The following is a 9,415-nucleotide window of genomic DNA, read 5'->3' as shown; positions in this document are numbered from 1 at the left end:
ACAGTTGGTTAACACATAGTTAATCCTATTTTAAACTAAAATATGTCACTGCACACAAATGATTAACACACAGTTAATCTTGACAAAATTATACTAGTGTATACAGTTGAATAACCTTGGTTTAAGCTAAAATTGGCATGGTTTACAAAGTAAACTCAAAGGTCTGAACAAGGGTGAGGGGATGATCAAGCATGGCTCAGAGGTTCTCATGGAAATGGAATACCTCGAACAAACTCAGAGTTCAATGAGTAACACCCCAATCCAATCGAATAAATCCAAGAATCACTTTGTTTCTACAAAATAAATTGCAACACTAAGATCAAGATGTTAATAAGTTAGTTCAAATCCATCATGAATTGCGAATTTGGTGTTGGGTTTTACCGTTCCGTTACATACCCACGGGGAGTGCCAGTGATCACACGGGGCACTTTTTACTCCGGCAGCTGGAGGTTTTTTCCCCCGGACCCATGGGGCCTACGTGACCTCATGTTCATTCAGTTATTATCTAGCTATGTCAAGTTATGGCACTTTGTGCTTAGCTAGAGTTGTGCTTAGTTAGGGATGTGCTTAGATAGCACTATTTTATCCCCTTTGGGATTTGGGCCTTATAGTCCTGTATTTTCATTCTACAGATAGCATCGTAGCATTGCTCTCACCTGTATGTATCATCTTGATTTGGTATCAGAGCAGGTCTGCACAGAACAGCTAGCACGATCCCTCCCTCCCCGCCCTCGCCGACGTCGCTGGCTTTACCCTGCAAGGACTCCAAGGCCTTCGCCAAACGTGAGGAGAAGGAGATCAAGAAGCTCGCCAAACGGCTCGAGAAGTACGCCCCTGATAGCGCCCCCGCCTTAGCTATCAACGCTACCATCGAGAAGACCAATCGCCGCTTCGATTTCTATGGCAAGCAGGGTCTGCTGTGCGGAACCGACAGGCTGCCGCATTTGATTGTGGATGGGGACCAAGCCAATCTGGGCGAATTTGTGTATCCGGGCATTTTGTTTCTCTACATTGCAGGATGGATCGGGTGGGTTGGAAGGAGCTATCTGATCGAGATCAAGGCCACAGCCAAGAAGCCCACTGAGAAAGAGATCATCATTGATGTTCCTCTTGCAACAAGGCCATCTGGAAGATACCTGGCAAGAGTTATAGCCACCCTAGGGCCATGCATTGGCTGTCCAATCAGCTTTCCCAAGAGAGATTCAGGCAGCAGAGGCCTGCCTTATAGGCGGCCAGACCAACATTTATCTTGTTGATCCACACTGAGTGAATCTCAGTTCTGTGGTGGATAAACAAGGGGCTTTTCATTCCTTTATGCTCAAGAACATTGTGTGAAGTATCAGATACAAGCTTGGACAAAAATACTCAGTTTTTGAGTTGATTACACAGGGATTTATGCACAGAAATAATGCAGGCCTGAATTTAAATATTCAGATTTATGTGCTTTGAGAACTCTCAGTGGTGAATGCACTTATAGTTGACTTCACTGTCATAAGTGGGAGATTGCAGGCACTGTCAGATACTACAGTGAGACATTTGATGCATTGATTATGCTGCAGCAGAAAATCAGAATTATTGATCCCGTAAGTGTCACATAAAGTGACCTTCTTTCTTGGGTATTCTTTTATTTTGCTGCAGGTACACTTGTTGTGAGACACACATACTGTGTGTTACTGTCTTTTTGATTGCATATAATGGCACAGAATCAGAATGATGTGCTACAGATTGTGTCCAAGGAGGACAGGCTTGATGGCACCAATTTTTCGATGTGGTCCTTCATGATGAAGAACATCTTGGTGGCCAAAGGTCTTTGGGAGTATGTCAATGGTGACGAGATTAGGCCTCTTACAGTTGCACCTGCCACTCCACCTCAGGGGGGTAGGCAACAGCAACTGGCACCACCTCCACCTCCTCCTAGGACGGATGATCAGAAGAGGTGGGATAAGAGAGATGCACAGGCTATGTCTCTTATCTCTCTTTCAGTGCAGAGACAGATTATTCCACATATTCGCTCTTGCACAGATGCTAGAGCAGCCTGGCTAACCTTGGAGAGGTTATACGCAGCCAGGAATGAAGCTAAAGTTTCTTTCTTAAAGAGAGAGCTGGATCATCTTGAGATGAAGGAAGGTGATGCTATGCAAACACATTTGAATAGGATACAAGATTTGAGAGAGCAGCTGATCAACATTGATGAGATCATACCAGAGTCTCAGCTTGTTCAGACAGCTTTGAGATCTTTGCCACCGTCTTACTTGGGTTTCCATACTTCGTTGAACTTGTCTTTGAGGAATGCACCACAGCCACTCACATACCAGGAGCTGGTTTCTTTATTGTTGCAGGAGGAGCAGGTTAGGAAGAACAAGGATATGAGGACGGGTGCTGCAGAGGATGCTTTTTATGCTAGATCTAAAGGGAAAGGCAAGTTTCAGCCTAAACCCCATCCTGTACCAAAACCACATGGCAGTGTTAGTGCAACTACTTCTTCAGGCGTGAAGAAGGATGGTGACAAGCCTAAGAAGAAAGGGCGTTGTCACTATTGCAAAAAGCCAGGGCATTTCATTACAGAGTGTCCTAAGAGGATTGCACGAGAAAGGCAAAGGGAGAAAGGTCTAGTTGCCGATGCTTCTATTGCAGGTACTACAGAAGAGAATGCTGATTTTGTTGAAGAGCAGGATTGGTGTTTTTATACATGCAGTTATGATGCTTCCCATGCACTACATGTTGGTGAGTCTGATAATGCTTGGTACTTTGATAGTGGTGCTTCAAAGCACATTACAGCCAGGCGTGATTTCTTTGCATCCATGATACCTCCTTCTGTCAAAAAGACTGTGGCATGTGCAAATGGTGCCACCTATCCAGTGAAAGGTGTGGGTAAGATTATACTTACAGCCATAGATGGCTCCACTGTATGCCTCACGGATTCCTTGTTTGTACCAGGAATCAAAAAGAATCTGTTATCAGTATCTTCCATGGCGAAGAGTGGACTTATTGTTGCTTTCGAGGGAGATCAGTGTGTTGTAAGAAGCCCGCATGGCTGTCTTTTGATGACAGGTACTTTGACGCGTGGCCTGTATCAGTTGGATACACGAGAGCCTGTTGATCAGGCTGTTTTTTTGGCCACCACTCTTACTCCTGCACAGTCCACTGCAGAGTTATGGCATGCTCGTCTGGGGCATGTCAATTTTGGAAGTTTGATGCTTATGCACAGACACAGCATGGTGGAGGACTTGCCTCCTATGCAGAAGCCACCACCACATGTTTGTGAGGGCTGTATTTTGGGGAAGATGCACAGATTTTCTTTTGCCAGGTCGTCCTTTCGAGCCACACAGAAGTTACAGGTTGTACACAGTGACGTTTGTGGACCCATGAATGTTAAATCATTGGGGGGTCACTTCTATTTTGTCACTTTTATTGATGACTTTTCCAGGTTCACATGGATATTTGCTTTGACCAGGAAGTCACAAGTGTATGATGCATTTATGGCTTGGATAGCCATGGCTGAAAATCAGTCCTCATGTAAGTTGCAGTCTCTCAGATCTGACCGAGGGGGGGAATACATGTCAAAGATCTTAAATACTGTTTTGCAGGAGAGAGGGATCTCTCATCAGTACACATGCCCTTACACACCTCAGCAGAATGGTTTGGCTGAGATTAAGAATCGGTCACATCTTGAGATGGCCAGGTGCATGCTCAAGGCTAAAAAGATGCCGAATGTCCTATGGATGGAGGCAATCATGGCAGCATGCCATATTTTGAACAGGTGTCCTACAAAGGCACTGAAGAAGGTTACACCTTTTGAGACGTGGTATGGCAGGAGACCTTCTGTAGCACATCTTCGTACTTTTGGTTGTATTGCTTATGCTCATGTGCCAAAGGAGATCAGAAGAAAGCTTGATGACAAAGCAGTCAAATGCATTTTTGTTGGCTACAGTAAGGAGAGCAAGGGCTATAGGCTCTATAATCCTGTCAGTAAGAAAATTTTGACTAGCAGGGATGTGATTTTCGACGAAAAATCAGAACTTTCCTTGGCTGGTTATGAGTCTTATCAGGCTCCTCCTGACATATTTGAGAGGCTTTTGCCTATTCCTATGGATGATACAGTTGGTGTTCCTGTTGTTGGTGGTAATGCACAGCCAGTAGCACCTCCTGTAGCTGCTGGAAATCAGCCTATGGCAGATTTGGATATGCAACATGAAGTACAGCAAGAATTGGATGGCATACAGGAAGCGAGGCAGTTACCCAGGTGGTATACTACTACTATGAGGGACAGCCATTTGGATGCTCCAGTTGTTGGCCGTACACGTGCAGATGCTAGGTTGCATGAGCAGGGTCATCTTTTGGATTATGTTATGGAGGTATGCGCAGATGAAGAGCAGCCAGACTCATTTGATGATGCAAATGCTTATGAGCATTGGCGGACAGCCATGCAGGAGGAGATGCACTCCATACAGAGCAATCATACATGGGATCTTGTAGACTTGCCTATAGGGAAGAAGGCCATTGGGACCAAATGGGTTTATAAGGTTAAACGTAAAGCAGATGGTTCCATTGACAGGTACAAAGCCCGGCTTGTTGCAAAGGGCTATGCACAGAAGAAGGGGATTGACTATGATGAGACATTTGCCCCCACTTCCCGCATGACTACAGTTAGATCTGTGATTGCTATGGCCGCCCATTATCAGTGGACAGTATTTCAGCTTGATATCAAAACTGCATTTTTGAATGGGGATCTACAGGAAGAAGTTTATGTAAATCAGCCCATTGGTTTTGCAGTACCTGGCAGTGAACGTAAAGTTTGCAGGTTGAAAAGAGCACTATATGGGCTGAAACAGGCTCCGCGGGCATGGTATGCCAAGATAGATGCTTATTTGCTGAGCCAGGGTTATGTCAACTGTCCATCTGAGTCCACCCTCTATGTTAAGCAGGACGGGGGGGATTTGATTATCATCATACTTTATGTTGATGATTTACTGCTGACTGGCACTAGTGATGTCAAAATTGCAGATTTCAAGGCTGATTTGAAGAAGACATTCGACATGTCAGACTTGGGGCCACTACATTATTATTTGGGTATCCAGTTCATACAGGATGAGAAAGGTATTGGGCTTGTACAGTCGAAGTATGTGGGCAAACTTCTTGAGAGGTTCCGTCTACAAGACTGTAAGCCTATTAGTACTCCTATGGAGACAGGGCTTAAGTTGTCACTGCATGATAGCAGTGAACCTTTTGATGTGAGTACCTATGCTCAGGCTGTTGGATGCCTTATTTACTTGTGTAACACTAGGCCAGACATCCAGTATGCAGTGTCACAGTTGAGCAGATTCATGCACAGTCCTCGTGCTTCACATTGGCAGGCAGTGAAACGGGTCTTCCGTTATTTGCAGGGCTCACGGCACCTTGGGTTGCTTTATCCCAAGGGAGGTGATTTTGACACCAGACAGAGTACCAGTGGTAACTGTTTCTTCCTTGGTTCTTGCTGTATATCATGGTTGAGCAAGAAGCAGTCCACGGTAGCGACCAGTTCATGTGAGGCTGAGTACAAGGCAGCCTTCACGGCAGTTGTAGAGTGTGTATGGCTCAGAAGACTCATGGCTGATTTGTCTTCTTCTGTTGATGAGCCCACTCCCATCTTTTCAGATAGTCAAAGTTCTATTGCTTTGGCTAAGAACCCAGTGTTTCATGCACGGACGAAACATATTGAGGTTCACTATCACTTTGTACGGGAGCGGTTACATGCAGGGGATGTCAGTCTGATCTACTGTCCTACTGATCAGAATGTCACAGATATCTTCACCAAAGCACTTTCCAGGGAGAAGTTTGAGGCCTTTCGACATGCCTTAAACCTATTTACTTTTGGTGATTGATGCTTACTTGTACAGTGATCACATATCACTCCAGGGGGGTTTGTTGGGTTTTACCGTTCCGTTACATACCCACGGGGAGTGCCAGTGATCACACGGGGCACTTTTTACTCCGGCAGCTGGAGGTTTTTTCCCCCGGACCCATGGGGCCTACGTGACCTCATGTTCATTCAGTTATTATCTAGCTATGTCAAGTTATGGCACTTTGTGCTTAGCTAGAGTTGTGCTTAGTTAGGGATGTGCTTAGATAGCACTATTTTATCCCCTTTGGGATTTGGGCCTTATAGTCCTGTATTTTCATTCTACAGATAGCATCGTAGCATTGCTCTCACCTGTATGTATCATCTTGATTTGGAATATAAATTTTGTTTTCCCAACGTTCTAGCAAAATAAATTAGGACTAAAAAAAAATACATAAATCTATATATTATTTTTTAGATTAATGTCAAACCAGGTGATGAAAAGTAGATAACATGTGCATTTGAAACTTTTTTAAAAGTTGCTATAAAGATAACTGTAAATAACAAATATTAAATACAACTTGATGACATAAAATAGAATCCAAAAGTAAGAAAGTCTTACCTTGATGTACTGTTGGCTACAAAATGAAAAAGTAAAGAAAAATAGAGAATTTAAAACAATTCATAAATAACTAAAAGTATAATCATTCGGTAAAGATGAGGAATTATCATGCATAAGTCGAGCTGATAATTATTGGATCAACACGGTTCCATGGTAGAAATCATCGGTCTAACCTGCACATCATGCTTACACCACACATAACAACATGCCTACCCTCATGCATAAACTCAAGTCTATAAACTTAAGTGAAATAACCACACGGACCAGAATAACGTCAACCCAAGTTAGGTGCATAACCAAAAATCTACCCAAGTCCCAAATCCCTATAGAGCCGAGGACAAATCTAAAACCATTGTATTTGGCTTGGTCATAACCATATAACAATAATCACTTTTGGTCTCATATAGCAATAACCGCTTTTTTTTTTCTCTCTCTCTCTCTCTTCTTATTCTTCTTCTTCTGTCTTCTTCTCCCTCTTCTTTCTCTTCATCTTCTCCCTCTTCTTTCTTACTCTCCCTCATCTTTCTCTTCTTCTTCTCCCTCTTCTTTCTTCTTCTTCTTCTCCATCTTCTTTCTCTTTTTCTTCTTCTTCTTCTTCTTCTTCTTCCCTCTTCTTCTCCTTATTCTTCTTTTTCTTCAAGATTCTTCTTCTTTCTCTCTCTCTTCTTTATCTTCTTCCTTCTCTTCTTCTTCACTCACACCTCAGCTCACGCAGCCCTCCTTTTATCCCGTATGAAGATGCCTCCACTTGACAAGGAGGGTATAAGATGCACAAAGGGCTCCCTATGTTTTCAAATCATGGGAGAGAGAGAGAGAGAAGCATCTCCTTATTGATCATAGTCAGCGCGCCGGCATGTGAGTTAGTGCAACTGCCCTTCCTCTGTCCATGTGCATACATCTTGTATTGGGCTGCATGGTGCATCTGTTAGGCATCGTCCCCTTGCACAATCGTCCGAGTGCTAGAAATAAAAACACCAAAAACCTCTTGTATGAGAATTTGACAGAGCATCGCCAGGCTCTGATACCACTGTGATGAAAAACAATAGATCTTGGGAAGCGTGCAAAACAGAAAGTATAATCACCAAAGAGAAAACATAAGATTGGGTACCATTTGTCTCCCCAAACGCGAGGCAAAAGCATCCCCGCTTAAGCATTTATAGTTTTTATTATTTATAAAAATATATTATAAAGTTCTTTTTGCCCATGTTTGCTCTATAAGCTTTCTTAAAAACAAAAATTGGATAATAAAATATTAGAAAATATATGAGAAAATCTTACTCCCGTGATAATACATATGGAGTGTAATTTGAAAGCAATCGCCATGATTTGAATACATTTGGACACATGTTGGTAGCTGTGATTTTGATGACTTGACACACAGCATGACTTATGATGAAATGGCATAAATCACATTGTTGGGTTTATGGTTTTTTTTTGCTGAGATGATATATAGAGAGTGCGCAAGATTATTTTATGTGCAAATTATTGAGAGGGTGACATTAGGGGAAGGTTGAGGTCTATAGGGGCCCTTTAAGCTGCCATATTATGATTTTAATGACTTTTTGTTAAAATGTACCTTCTTATTCTTCAAATGGCTAGAAGTTTGGATTTCAAAGTTTCTCGCCAATATTGAATTTAAAATTGAGTGGGCAAAACCATATCATGTGACATATCTATGAAAAGAGCTCAGCGAACGAGTAGATTCTGGATCTCTAATCTTCGACAAATTTTGAGCTCATATGTAGAAGTTATGGATGTCTGAAATTTCAAAAACTTTCCCCCCCCACTTTTTGGGAATGAAAAGTACAAAAAGGCATCTTCTAGAGAATCTTTTGACCACCTTTAATCACCCAACATTTTTGTATACATGGCATCACATGATTGGCCCTTTTCCTTAATAACCTTTAAATCACATGGCATCTTAAAGGGCCCCTATAGACCTCAACCTTCCCCTAATGCTTCATCATTGGTGTGATTATTGATCACGGTCGTGACTCCAAATCATTATGTGATTCTTGTGTGGTGTAATTGTAAAATTATGATGATCAAAGCTAATGTTTTTGGTGATGTTGATGATGCTTTACACTCATTAATACCATCCTTCAACTATTTATTGAGCTTTTAATGGAGTGACTTTTGCGAACATGGCAATCATGATCGTTATTTTTGGAGAATCACAGCAGATGACTTCCTGATGTTACCATGTTTTAAGTCTTTTATGATCATGTAGAGCAAGAATTCACCTTAAATGACCATTTTCTATACATTTCTAGTGGCAAGATTTTAAAAGAGAAAGGCACACAGGATGTGATTTTAGAAGACTCACAGCATGAAAATTGCTTGACTGTGTTGAACTTTTTGCCATTAGAAATGTACTTGCGTGCATTTGACATTAAAATTATACCTCTTTCTAGAAGTTGACTTATTTCTAGTAGCATTTACTGATCTTGTTTGTGGAAGATTCTTGTGGCATTTTACCTTTTCAGGCAGTGGTTCTTGTGTCTCCTTTATTCTGATTTTGCACTCCTACGAGTAGGGGGTTCTTGTGTCTCCTTTATTCCGATTTTGCACTCCTACGAGTAGGGGGTTCTTGTGTCTATACTACAACTTTTTTTGGGAGTGTAGGTGCTTGTGTCTACCATTGAGCTTCTGCAACCTTAGTTTCTGGTTCAAAGAGTGGTTTTATGTAGATGATATTTGGGGACATCTCCATTTACATCCCTTCATTGGATGACGTGATGGGCAAGTCATTCTGGAGTAGGTAAGTGGAATTATCTCCTTGAGTTGAAGTTGATGATAAAACCTGATTAATCTTGAAAGCTTTAGGCACCCATATGATGGTATTACCTTCATAGTATCTCTGAGCTTGAAGTAGGTTTGTGGGTACCTTTCTTTGATGAATTCTTTGATATTGAGCAGTGTGTACATTCGTTGGCTTTGTTCTCCATATTGGTGCATACTTCTTCCTAGGA

The 9,415-nt window shown here is 42.1% G+C and overlaps 1 pseudogene; it reads left to right on the top strand.

The window, feature by feature from the left end:
* The first annotated feature begins 351 nt into the window (after positions 1 to 351).
* On the top strand, positions 352 to 1,290 carry LOC147625932 (photosystem I reaction center subunit III pseudogene; annotated as a pseudogene).
* Positions 1,291 to 9,415: the final 8,125 nt, after the last annotated feature.

This window comes from Cibotium barometz, chromosome 23 (assembly GCF_041138505.1).
Source record: "Cibotium barometz isolate CiBa-2024 chromosome 23, ASM4113850v1, whole genome shotgun sequence".
Taxonomy (NCBI): domain Eukaryota; kingdom Viridiplantae; phylum Streptophyta; class Polypodiopsida; order Cyatheales; family Cibotiaceae; genus Cibotium; species Cibotium barometz.
This window is presented reverse-complemented; position numbering and strand designations above follow the sequence as displayed.